General features: G+C 28.0%; 1 protein-coding gene across 2 annotated transcripts in view; it reads left to right on the plus strand.

The window, feature by feature from the left end:
- Nucleotides 1-2,069: 2,069 nt before the first annotated feature.
- LOC123261659 (brain tumor protein-like) overlaps nucleotides 2,070-13,748 on the plus strand; it is a 67,110-nt gene continuing 55,431 nt past the window's right edge. For both annotated transcript variants that reach the window (XM_044723364.1, XM_044723365.1), the window contains exon 1: nucleotides 2,070-2,723. The gene's annotated coding sequence lies outside the window, so the exon portion shown is untranslated. The remainder of the gene's footprint in view (nucleotides 2,724-13,748) is intronic.

Here is a 13,748-nt window from a genome sequence, read left to right on the forward strand (position 1 = left end):
TATGGGACTACAGGGCTCTCAGTCGGATCTATTTCGGACTAAAGGGTTCTATATAGGCTCTAAATTTCGACTCGGGATGTGATCTGAGACATTTCTTACTTTACTTCCCTAGGTGTGTACTATACTATTTCTCCGTGCATGAATATAGTTTTGTTGAAAAAACAATGAATGAACTGACGAAAAGTTTTATAGCAGTAGAATGATCCGCGCTAAAAAATATTATTGAATACCAACTGATGATCGCAAAGTTTACGTATTAAGAAAGAGGAGAGTGGTGAGAGTAAAAGATGAGAAGCATCATTAATCCTATTTTTTAACGAGCCCAGGAGTGCATGATCCAGAGGATAGAGAATGGAGGGTCGAGGATCGAGGATGAGGATTGTGGGTTGGGATAAAATTAGCCAAGGGTAGAATGAGCAAAAAGTAGAAAAAGGGACCACACTGCAGAAGAACTTTAAGAAGTATAAGAAGAAGAATAAGAAGTTAAGGAAAACAGTGTGAGTGGGGGATGGAAAGATAGATCGGGTTATATTAGGTCCAGGTTAGATTTTGGTCTGGTTTTCTCCGTCTCCCTTGCACTTATACTGGTGCATACTGTATACTGGTATCGGTCGATGTCTACTCCACACTCCAGTGTCTGTCAGTGTGTACCAGACACAGACGTAAACGAATAAAGGGAGTCGTGACTGTTGCAGTATAAAGCCAGTTGCCAGTGTGGAATATTATATACAGAAGAGGGTGAATTCATGCTCGTGGTCGTTTTATCCTCTCCTCCCTTCTACTTTATACCTTATACCTTTTATTATACTTATACACTGACGTTACAGATGTTGCTGCCTACGTCGGTGATGGTGATGGTAGTAGTGGTGGTGGTGGAACTCGCAGCTCGAGGAAAGTACGGCGGCGCGACGGTCGCTCGTAGGGATGCAATAGGAAGGATGACGGGGTTCACCCCCAACCAAAAGAGGGAGTGAGACCGCGGTAGATAGAACGAGGGGTTAGACGCCGCCGTCGGGACGCCGTAACGCGCACACACTTTAGTTACCAACAGACCGCGCGAGCGTTCACATAGTTGTGACGTTGAGTGCGTTAGACACAAGAAAGATACGGTCCGAGAGAGACAAATGTCAGTAGTTAGATGACACGCTGCGAGAATACAAGGACTAAAAAAATTCCCGCCCAACTTTAAATAAAAAAAGTAAAAATTATATTTAAAGAGTGACGTACGTGGATTTTTTTATTTTAATTGAAATTTAGGGAAAAAAAAAAAAAACAAAGTTATTTTGTTGATATTTTTTCCTTTTTGCGTTGTATTTTAATCGAGGAACAAAGGAGCCACCTCGGTTTTGAATCACGAGGAGCAAGGAGCTGGTGCGCTTACAGCTTACGGAGTGAACAGTGAAAATAAGACAAAAGGAGAAAGAGAATAAAAGAAAGAGAGAGTGGATCTGAATAGAGAGGAGTGACTACTCGCGTGGGCAGTTTCAGATCGGCGAACCGTCCTCGAACTCCCGCGTCCATTCGCCCTCTTGTACTTTTCTCTACATATATATTATTTTACACACAAGCAAGCTCGTCGCTCCGTTCGCTCTTACTCTCGTGTCTTCTCGTGCTTGTCCGCATATTCGCCAGCAACCAGCAACCAACGGCGGCGAGTTCAACCGAGGAAGCGGTCAGTCACGTAGTAGCGTTTCACCAATAACGAACAAAGGAACACCAACGCGCTTAACTTTTTATTTATTTAATAAAATAATAAAAATAAATAATTAATAATTGACAAGATTAATTAAAAATTTTTAAATATTTAACAATATCGACTTTTTATATTTCTAGTTAAATATTTAATGCACTTGTTAATTGAATTTAGATAAAAATAATTATACGCGTGTGTAATTAAATTTATTTTAAAGTGATTTTTGTTCATTCAAGTTAATAGTGACGTTTAAATATTTAAAAATATTACTATTATTATTTATTTATTGAAAATCATTCATGTTGTTACAAATTATTAATTATTAATTATTAATTATTAATTACTAGTTGTTTTTATTTTAAAGTAATTAATAAAAATAAAAACTTTGAAGCGGTAAAATTCTGTGATCAATAAATATTGAATTGGACGAAGTTTAGGTTTTTTAATACAATAATTTTATTGAAACGTGCTCGGTGCTGAGTGAAGCCACGGTTTAGTGCTGGATTGGTGCGACGCGCGCAGATCCTCGACAAGCCGCGCTAGAGTGCCGGCCAGCATAACCTAAACTTTTAACAGCCGACAGACCAGCCACAGTTTCAGTCAAACGAACGCCGGGTGAACACGACAGTTGCCTCGACAAAGTTTTCGGTTAAAACTTAACTCACTAGCTGACCGTTAATAATAATAACTTATAAAAAAAAGGTTTATCTTTAATAAAACGGAGTTTATTTATTAATAATTTATTATTTATTATTAATATTTGATATTACCAACAACTGGAGATTTTATTATTTCAATTAAGGGGTTACGTTTTTAAATGTTTGTGATTTATTTAGTGTTTGTGGCTGTTTAATTATTATTATTATTTTTTATTTTAAAAGCTCCCAGGAGTGAATTGTTTTATTTTTTGTTTGATTTTATTATTTGAAATCTGGTAAATAAATTTATAAGGGTTTCTTTGTGATGTGCCACGAGGCGAGAGTTTGAAGGAGCTATTTTACTAAGACTACGGATTATTCTCGTATATACGGTGAGTCCATTCATTCATTTATTTTATTTTTACTTTAAATTCAAGGTTAACTTTTTTATTTTATCCACCACGTGCTCCGGGTTTCATTTTTTTGTTCATTAGGCTGAGTGTAGTCATACCATTTTATTTTTAATAGACAATGTTATTAATTATCATTTAAGAAACTGTGTTGAAGATTTTTGGAAATTTACACGTGTTTTTTCTAATGGTGCGTAAATTTAGCAAAAATTAACATTTAATAAATTGAAAATCAAAATATACATTCTTCAAAAATTAAAAAATAAGTTCTATTCATTTTGGAGAGATTTGAAACTTTTTATAATTATATTTGGAAAATTATTTATTTATGAAAATTAAGTTAGCCGACATCTAAAAATCTTTAGAATTTTTTTTTTATTGAAAAAATTATTACAAAAAAATAAAAAAAAAATTTCATTTGTAAAAAACTTGAAAAACTGTAAGTGCAATTTTTTTTAAATATTTTTTTGTTCTAATTTAATTATTGAAAAAAAAATTAAAAACGTCGGCTAACTTTAGTATTATATTTATTTCTGGATAATACTAAATTAAGAAGACATTTAACAATTTCTTAGATTTTTATAACAAATTATAATAAAAAAAAATTCTACCAGTAGAAACTTATAAAAATTACAAGTGCGAATTTTTACAAATATTTTTTTTCTAATAAAATTGATTTGTTATAAAAATTTAAAGAGTTGTTAAATGTCCGCTTATTTCAGTATCATTTTTGTTCATTTTTTAAGACACTAAAATTAGTTGTTAATTTTTTTTTTGACAAATTAATTTTTTAGAATAATTTGACATATTGTTAGATTTGTGAAAATATTTACTTCTTTTAATTATCCTTAAAATAAATTTAAGTTAAAAGAAGTTTCAAAATTTAAAGTCTGTTGGCTTTAGGATTAATTTTTTTTATAATTCTATGACTATTTTTATGATAAAAAGAATTGCAAAAATAACGTGAAAAATTTTAAGTAAATAAATTTATAAAATTCTAAGTAAATCTAGACAAAATTAGTGAATTTTGTTATTAAATACATAAAAAGTATGGCAGACATTTGTTAATTTTAAGAATTTTTAAACAAAGATATTGAATTTAAGTAGAAAATTCGCATCTGAATTAAAATTTCAAATGAACAATACCAAAAAATAAAAAAATAAAAAATGTGTTAGATTTTTTTTTTTAACAAAGAAACTTACAGATTTTTTATCCTTTTTAAATAATTAACCTGTTGAAAAAAAATATTTTAAAATTTGATCAAATGTCCACTAAGTTAAATATTATTAAAATTTTTTATTTATTTTGCACTCATCTGTCAATTTTTTTTATAATTTAAAAATAAAGTCAAATAATTTTTTTTATGCTGATAAAATATTTTAAAAATGTATGTAAGAAATTCTTTAAATTTTAACGCGCATGCTTTCATACTCCATTTTCTGTTATTGTCTAGAAATAAAAATAGTCAAACACTGGCTATAATTAGTGTTTGTGATTATCCCTTTGTTTATATTGTAAAATATTGAGAAGTTGAGAATTTATTCGGAATCGGAAAATATGTAAGAGTAATCTAAAGAAACACGTGGTTATTTTTAGACAGACTTTGTGTTTAAAAGAGTGAAACTGAGGGGAGGGAAAATGTGAGTACGTATTTTATACTCATGACTATAACTAAAAATTTGTTGGTTAATTTATAAATAAATGGTGAAATATTGTAAAGTGTGTATAAAACCGTGACAGATTACAGATGGGTTCGGAGTAATAGGGTAAAAAAAATGAACGACGAGACAGACAGGGAACGCGTGGAATTTTTTCTCAGGCTCAAGGACGAGCAGCTGCTCTTGGAAGAAGCGAAAATTAGCCGATCGGTATAAACGCACGTTCCGGTCTCCGGTGTATATTATATTGGGGTCTCTTAAAATAACTTTAAATATTATTATTTTCTTCATTCCACTTCCTAAGAATTTACTCAATCATTTTTTATTAGTTTCGATAAATATTATCCGCGAAATTTAATTCTTAGCATTCTTCAGTATAATGCATATCACAAGACAGAAATAGTAGTTTTTTATTTTAAGCGTTATTTTCATCCACATTAGTCAAATTTTATCATTCTAAAATATCAAAATTTTAGTATTAAATATTTCATTTGTTTACTTATGGTTAAAAATTTTCTAATGTTTGCTTACTTGATACAGACTCATACAATTTTACTAAAACTCCGTTCCTTTATTTGGACTGTTGGGTTACTTACTGTAACATTTATAACTATAATTGCAATGTGTAATAGAAATTAGACATTGAAAATGATGAGCCAACTTCACTTTTCAACTTTCTCTCTAGTATAATAAATAATAAATAATAACAATAGGGTTAAAATAAGATTTCGAAAGCAAATAGAAAATAAATTAGCATTTGTATTTTTGGTAAAATAGAACTTTTTTTGCAAGAAAACGGAGAAAAAAAATGACAGCTCACAAAGACAATTGTTGATTTGAAATTTTCACAACTATAAAATTGAAAAAAAAATTTTTTTTAATGTACATGTAGAAAATTTTAAATATGTGCAGATTTTTATACTAATTTTTTGTAAAAATTGTTGCACTTGAAAAATCTGAAATATAAAAAAAATTTTTTTTTTAATTTTCAGTTTTTCAAAATTTGCTGTTCTATAATACTTTAACTTGATATTTATTGTCTTTGTTTAAATTGAAAAAAATTTTATTTGCTTTTATTGTTGAAAAAATATAAAAATATCTTGTGAGTAATTTAAAATTATTAATTATTGATATTAACAAATTCTATGTGATTGTTGATGGTGATTTTTTAGAATCAGTTACGAGTTATTTGTGAAAAAAATATTTGGAAGTGTTTCTAATTTATTTTCGCAATAAATGATATATTCAATAGCAGATATTTAATTAAATTTTTGGTGTGTTAATTTTTAAACAGTTACTTTATTGTAATTAAATTGGTGAAAATAAATTGTGTTAGTTAAATATTAGTATTATAATTTGTTAAAAATTGATAATTAATCCAATAACTAAAAAGTTGGAAAATTATTTTGTATTGTCTATTTAAATTATTGCGAAAGAAATTTTAAATGATTTTAAGAAAAAATTACGGTAATTACTAGAAAGGGGTTTTATAAATTAAAAGACATGAAATAAATGACAAGTTTGCTCGGTTGGTTAAGAAACAAATGAAACGAATTTTAGTCTCTATTCCCTAAAAGCAAAAGTTTAAAAAGAGTAAGTTTGAAAGAATAACCATAAAATTGGATTTAGTTTTTAACGACAGGCAAATACCGTGAAATCGTAAACAAATTCTCACTTGCGTATTTTATATTTTTTATCTTGACATATTTTCGTAGCATTGTCCACAAAGCAAAGTATAGCGGAAAAGTTTGGGAATGGCCGAAGGGAAATCGAAACTTTCCCGGTTTCAAACAACAAAATAAGTTGTCTTGCATAAAGGCGAAAACTTATGGAAATTGAATGGATAAAAATTTTACCGAGATCTTTTATCTCTGGAGAGTATTTTTTTTTTTCTACGGTAACTTTATTTTTAAATAACATCCATAAATCTTCTCACCAAAAATTACACACTCAAGTAATTTATGATTACTACAACCATTATTATTATCACACGGAAGAAGGCACTAAAAAGTTGATTTTACTCGCAGTAGACAGTAGGCAATAAATAAAAATGCACTTTTTATTTAATAATAAATTACTGTTAGGATTAAAAAATTTTATTTACTCGTAGTTTAATTATTTTCTGGCTTTTACTGCTGGCAATTAAAATTTTATATAAATTACCTTGTTAAATAACAATTATTACGCATCAATTAAATGTTGCATCATTCTGAAAATTTTTAAATCTTTAAAAATTTACACTTAAAATTTTTTATTTTTTACTTGTGAATTTTTTTTAACAATTCATTCATAAAAAAAAAAAAAAAAAAAAAAAAACAGTAATAAATTTCATACTTTTACAAAAGAACCATAAACTTTAAACGTTTGACTGTAAAAATTTTTTACAACTTAATAACACAACATAAAATTAACTCAATGTTATAAAAGTATTGATTTCACCTAAATTAGTACTACAAACTCTAATAACACATTTTTTATTCATTCATGATTAAAAATTTTTCTGTCACGTTATTCAAAATTTAAACACGATAAATTAGCAGTCTTCAATAAATAAAATAAGATTAAGTTTCCAGTTTTCCGGTAATTTTCTTCGTAACAATATGAAAAGTCAACATATATATCAGTTGGTCTTAATACTCCTAAGCAAGATGTGGTAGTTAATTAAGCTACTTATTCCTTATACTTACTAGTGTTCGTCGGGTTTGTATTACAGCAGAGAGCAAGTAGAGTGAAATTGTACCGTACTATATATAGTACATACGACAGTATATATACGATACGATGGATGGAAAATGGATAGGAAGGTTAATTAAATGTCTCTTCAAGTGGTGCATTGAAGTTTACTTCTGGTTTTATTATCAAAAGTAATGTTATTATTAAAAATAAAATATTTTTCTATAAATATTCTCTTGAATCTTTATTCAACTCCCAAATATAAATAATAAAAATAAATTTATCATTTAAAAAAAAAACCGCTCGTTACTTCTACCCGGTGACCTCCAATAATGCCCTTGAAAAGAATTTTAATGGTACACTTAAGAATTTATTTAACCAAAGAGAAAGTAGCCGGGTATAACGAAGATAACATTGTGCAATGTGTTTTAAAATGTGATAGGTTGCAAAATGGATTACGTATACCTTATTTATTTTATATTTTAATTTTTTCTCATGCTCCTCTATATCTACGTACTCAGTTTGTGTTCTCTACATTATTGTGACGTAGGTTGATGTTGAGATTATCTTATTTGCCAATTCAATTGTCTAATAATACTGTACCGTGAGAATTGTCTAAAGAGCAAATAATCATTCGTACATGAGCATATATACGTTAGGTACATTAGAGTGTAGTTAAAAGTTTAGTCGTTGAACTTGAACACTCACGCCCTCTCACGACAAATAAAAGTCCCTTCTCTTATGCTTAGATTCGCGTCTCATTTCTTGTACATACTAATACCACTTACACTTACCACTACATAAAATACATAAAGTACACACAATCTTTCTCCTCCACTCTGATTTTTATTATTTTTTTTCCCCCTTCGTCCACCTCTTTACTTCCCGTTTGCCCATAGACGTGAGATTTACGAGGCACTTGAGAGTTCCAGCTACCAAGTGAACGACCAATCGGTACGGACGTGCCGAAACTAAAACAGAAATGTGCTGCTTCCGTTCATATGTCTCTCTTTATCTCATTAAACTTTTTTTACTTTATCAAATCACATTTTCACTTTTACGGGTCTTCATTATTTTTTTTATATCTTTTGGAGTTTTATATGTAATTCCAAATACTGGGACTATCTGTGAATTTACTTTATTGTCGACATTTCGTCAATTTTATTTACTCCAGGCCTTGGTTAAATTGCGAAAGTTGTTCATCTTTTGTCGATAAAATTGATAATAGGATAGAACAGGCGAATAATGAAAAAAAAAAAAAATTGATCTTTTTCGTTTCATTTTTTAGCATGATTAATGTATGTAATTATAATATAACGCTGAAAGGTAATTTGGAAGTGAGATTCATTACACAAGTGTCAATGTTATATCACTTACACTTACCGTCGTCGAATGAATGGTAATTAATGACTGGAATGAATATGTAATTTATTTTAACGGCAATTAAGATTTTTTTTTTAATCCAAATTTGAAGAAAGATATATAATTTTAAAAACAAAAAAATTCACTAATTAAAAAAATTATTACTTTTTTATTGTTAGAATCAAAGTTGGAGAAATGAATAAAAAAAATTAAATAATTTTCAGCACAAAAATACACATTTTCATATTTAATTGATTATCATCGAAATTTTACTCATTATGTTAATTGAAAAAAATATTAAATACAATTATATAAGTGACAAAACATAAATAAAATTTTAATCTACTTCATTTTTTAAGTTGAAAAAATTAAACTCATATCGAATAAAATAACAAATTAATCAATTGATGAGACAAATAAAAAATATTTAATTAATTTTCAATTAAATTTGCTTTGAAAATTTGTAATTCTAATTAAATACGTTTAAAAAAAATTTGAGTGGGTCTGCTGTACAGCGTATTCAAATAAAACAATTACCCAGCTCATTTTAGTATCGAGTAAGTAATTAAACGATATTTGATTATCAACGAAAATAGAATTAAACTCATTTATTTTTTAATAAAAAAAAAAATCGTTGAAATAACTTAGTAATTTGACGTAAAACGGAAATGAGTTTATGTATTTTTAGATGAATAAAAATAATATAATTAAAATCCAATTTACGTGGGCTTGATTAAAATGTACAGATACAGTTAAACGGTTTGATGTGATAAGTATTAAAAGTATTATATATAGCACATATATAAAGAGCCAGTAAGCAAGGAAGTTACGAGAGCTTTTCTGATAGTACAGTGATGACACGAAAAGACAAAATGAGACGCAATACGACAATCCAAGCTGTGCGACCTAACCGCAATTAATTGCTTTCCGTTCTGTCAGTTACTAAATGAACCGTTGTAGTCCTTACTCTTTACTTTACTCTACTTGGATTATAATAATAGTAAGGTACGAATTCAACCTTTTTCTCTTCTCTCTTTCGCCACTATATCATTATCTCGATAAATTTCAAACAATTGTATTTAATTTCAATTTTTATTTTTTATAAAAGTGAATACGCTTTGATCATTTTCAATAATAATAATAATAATAATAATAATAATAATAATAATAATAATAATAATAATGAAGTTTAATAGTCTCTTGATAACTCAGTAAAGTATGCGGCAACAAATGAAAAGTTATTTTTAAATTTTTATTTCGTTGTATATCGTTATGTCTGTTCCCGTTTGTTAGAGAGAATTTAAATCTAGAGCCGAAAAAATGCTCGCGAATGTACTCGCAATAATTATAGGAAAATAAAATAAAAAAAGGAGAAAAGAAAAAGAACAGGATAAAACACAAAATAAACGATAGCAACTGAGCAAAACGAACAATAAAAAGAAAAATGACTAAAAAAAAGAAAATACAAGTGAAGGTTGTTATTCATTCACATCGGAAGAAATATAAACTAAAAAAAGTTAATTGGATGAAATAATAATGAGCTCCGTTTCGTTGCAGAATTCACTTCGGCGTTTTGTTCGACGTGATTCTGATTAGTTAAAAAATTTGTTTTTTATAAATTTCTCGTTATGCGATTGAATGTAGAATATAATTAATCACAATCCATGTTTTATCGCAGTACTCTATTTTGTGTAATTTGTTTAATTAAAACTTTTTTACTCGGGTTTTCGTTATTACTCTTATCCAAAACAAAAACTAATAATAATGAAGCTGATAATAATAACGAATTATTTCTTATTTTTAGATGTAAAAATAATATTTGTTATCAAATATTGAACATCGTTAATGGAATTTAAACGTACATTACTAGAGACTATACATACAGTACACATGAATCTTTATTCTTTCACGTGCTTAGTACGTGAGTCAGATACCACACACATCAATCGATTTTCATGAAACGTTCGAAGACAAGTTTATTACATCGGTTTGTCGTCTAGTGGTTGTTAGTTGTCGTCTGACAGCATTGTTGTTGATTAGAGGAGTTACCTTGAAAGCTGCCGCGTTACTCATTTAGCCTCGATACATCTCGATGATTGAGAGAAGAGAGAAGAGACATTTATTGCTTCTTATAACCCACACATCATTCGTGTTATTCGACTGACTAATTTCCTGTCAACAAAAATTTAAACTCTTTCGTCATATTTGAATTTATTATTATTATTATTATTATTATTATTATTTTTGAATTAATTAGTAGGATTAAATTAATACCAGGAGATTTAATATCAGCGAAAGTACTACCGATATAACATTACCGTTTCATTTCAGTCCACGTGGTTAATTACGTAATCGATGAGAGTAAAAGAGAACGTTCTTAACAAAAATAACCAACACACTAAAATTTATGCGTGAATTTTTTCAAGTGATTGATGATTAATGACTGAGAAAAAAAATTAATATAACATAACAAAACTTTTGATTTAATAATAAACACGTAATCTATTTTAAATAAAGTATTTTCTTTCTTCTTATTCGTGATGATTATAATGATTATAAAGTGTGAATAATTCCGTGAGTTAAAAATACATCCCGATTATTATTTAATCCTTGAATTCTTTACATTTATACAAGGTATTTAATCTGGTTTACGTGAAACAAGAGTTGAGTGAAAGGGAAAGTACTTTAGTGCACTGGAAATAAAACTCGGTAAAGATAAAATAGAAACAAGTATTTTAGAAAGGACTTAAATACGAAAGTTAACTTTAACTTTGTTTTGTACATACTCTACTACTCTCAATATACTAATTGCTACAAAGCATTACATTGTTACGAAAAAAGTTTTTTTGAAAAGATTACACTGATTAAAAAATTAACAATTATTTTTATGAATTTCATAATTCTGAATTGAGCAGAAAGTTCTTGATTCAATAAATTATTTTTGATTTAAGCAAATTTTACTTTTTTTGTTTTCTTTTTTATTGGGATTCATTTCTAGGTCTTACTTGACTAGAATTTCAGATGCAATCACTTTATTAATGGTAAATTTCTGTTTAACTTAGTCAACGAATTTTTTAATATTGATGATATTTTTTTTTGAGGCTGCTTTAGATTAATTTTATTTAAAACTTCAACTTCAACTTGAAAACTTAGTTCAATTTGAAAACTCATACTATAAAAATAGAGTATTAAAAAGCACTGATAAAAAATGAACCTGATCAGTGATGATAAATATTATAATATACAAAAAATTTCTTCTCTTAGAAAATTGTTTTTGGTTTAAATTAATTATTAGATTCAAAAATTTTTCTGCTTGATTAAAAAAATTAAGATTTTTTTTTTCTGATTCACTTAAATTTTTTTGGTCAGTACAAAATAAATTAATTATTTAAACTTAACGTACAGTGCGATACCCGAGTATCAGAGAAATGTTTTGGGTATGTATGTAAAATAAATGACGGAGCAGAGGATAATATGTCATACGGATTCTCTTCACAGTTTTCTGCTGTCGTAAGCGTAGCCTTGTGCTCTTACGTGACTTGTGAACACATACGTGATTGTCCAAGTTCGAACTTGCTTTTACACGCACGCTCGTACAAGACGCGTCAGCTCCAGACAAAGAAATCAACTCAACTCATCCAAACACATATAAATACATAAATACATATAAGATATATAACGTGTTATAATTTAAGTTGTAGTCGACGACTTCAGTAGTGTGTCAACTTACCAGAGAATTTATTTTCTTTCTTTTTCTTTCTCTACACGGAAAGAACAATAACCCACTGTACATCCTCGTATAGTATACTCCGCGGTATTTGTAGTGAAAAAAAATTTCAGACTAGTCAATATCCTTCAAAGTATACTAAATTATTTTTGGACTGTACTTAGTGAAGTCTCCGATTTAATCGATTAATTTTTCTGGTTATATCGCGTAAAACTTCACGGGATATAATCTGAAAAATTATTTCGTGTAAATTAAATTATACTCGGTTGAAATTTGGATTATGCCCACGGTGACTCCGCCATTGTTTTTTTAGGGCCTGTGCGTAAAGTGCTGTTTATAATTTGTGAGTTATAGTCAATCAGCATATTGGACATTAATTAAAATATAATTAGTGAATTATATGAGTGTGTAACTATTTATATATTTTGATATGTAAAAATATTTTTTTTTAGCTTAACATTTTTAAGTTCGAAAAGTCTAAGAAAAGAAAAAAAAATTTTTTAACCTCAAATTATCGGAAAAATTGTGCTTTAATGCTCCTTAAATGTTTTTGATGTATGTAATAATTATTTAAAACAATATTTGACTAACCTAATATTTAAAATACATAATAGATATGATAATGCTAAGTGCGCAGACGCTAGAAAAAAAATTGGCGGAGTCACCGTGGGCATAATCTGAATTTCAACAGAGTATAATTTAATTTACACGAAATAATTTTTCAGATTATATCCCGTGAAGTTTTACGCGATATAACCCGAAAAATTAATCGATTAAATCGGAGACTTCACTGAGTACAGTCCAAAAATAATTTAGTATACTTTGAAGGATATTGACTATAGTCTGAAATTTTTTTTCACTACAAATACCACGTAGTATACTATACGAGGATGTACAGTGGGTTATTGTTCTTTCCGTATACTTGCTAAATCAATCCATTTCGTTTGCTCTGTACTACCGATAAATGATCCATGGAAACGTCTGATCAGCGAGATAAGAGTAATATAAAACTAAAATCGTGCTAAAAAAGAAAGCAAACATCACTCGATTTGTTCTTTATTATCTTTTTTACATTTTATTCTGTTCTCAAATTGTTATAAATTACTTCTATTCTTTACTTCTTTGTCTCCAGTATCGTCAATGTATGTAATGTATATTTTACTGAGTACGTTGCAAAAAGTTAAGAGTGAATTAAAAGCGAATTTTTTTGTTGAAGAAAAATACTTCGTTAATTAACGCTAGTATTAAACACAGAGTTTTTTTTAGACAGCGTAGAAATTGCAGCTTCAAAAGTTTGCTAAGCGGAGTGAAGATGAGAAATATATTTCATTAAATAATAATTTAGGGCATTGCAATTGAAAAATATTTGCACAATTTTTTTTTATTAAATTTTACTCTTACATATTTCAATTATCAATTTATTTTACGATAAATTAATTTTTTTTATTGCAAATTTTACTTTTATTTTTTTCTTTAGTCTCAAGTTTTACTTCTCGTTTTCAGTACAAAAATGGTGTCTTATTTTTTTACTTTTTTTTTTTTTAAGTTTAATTCTAAGTTTTGTCTTGAGTTTTTTGTTACTTTTA

Source organism: Cotesia glomerata, linkage group LG3 (genome assembly GCF_020080835.1).
Source record: "Cotesia glomerata isolate CgM1 linkage group LG3, MPM_Cglom_v2.3, whole genome shotgun sequence".
NCBI lineage: Eukaryota > Metazoa > Arthropoda > Insecta > Hymenoptera > Braconidae > Cotesia > Cotesia glomerata.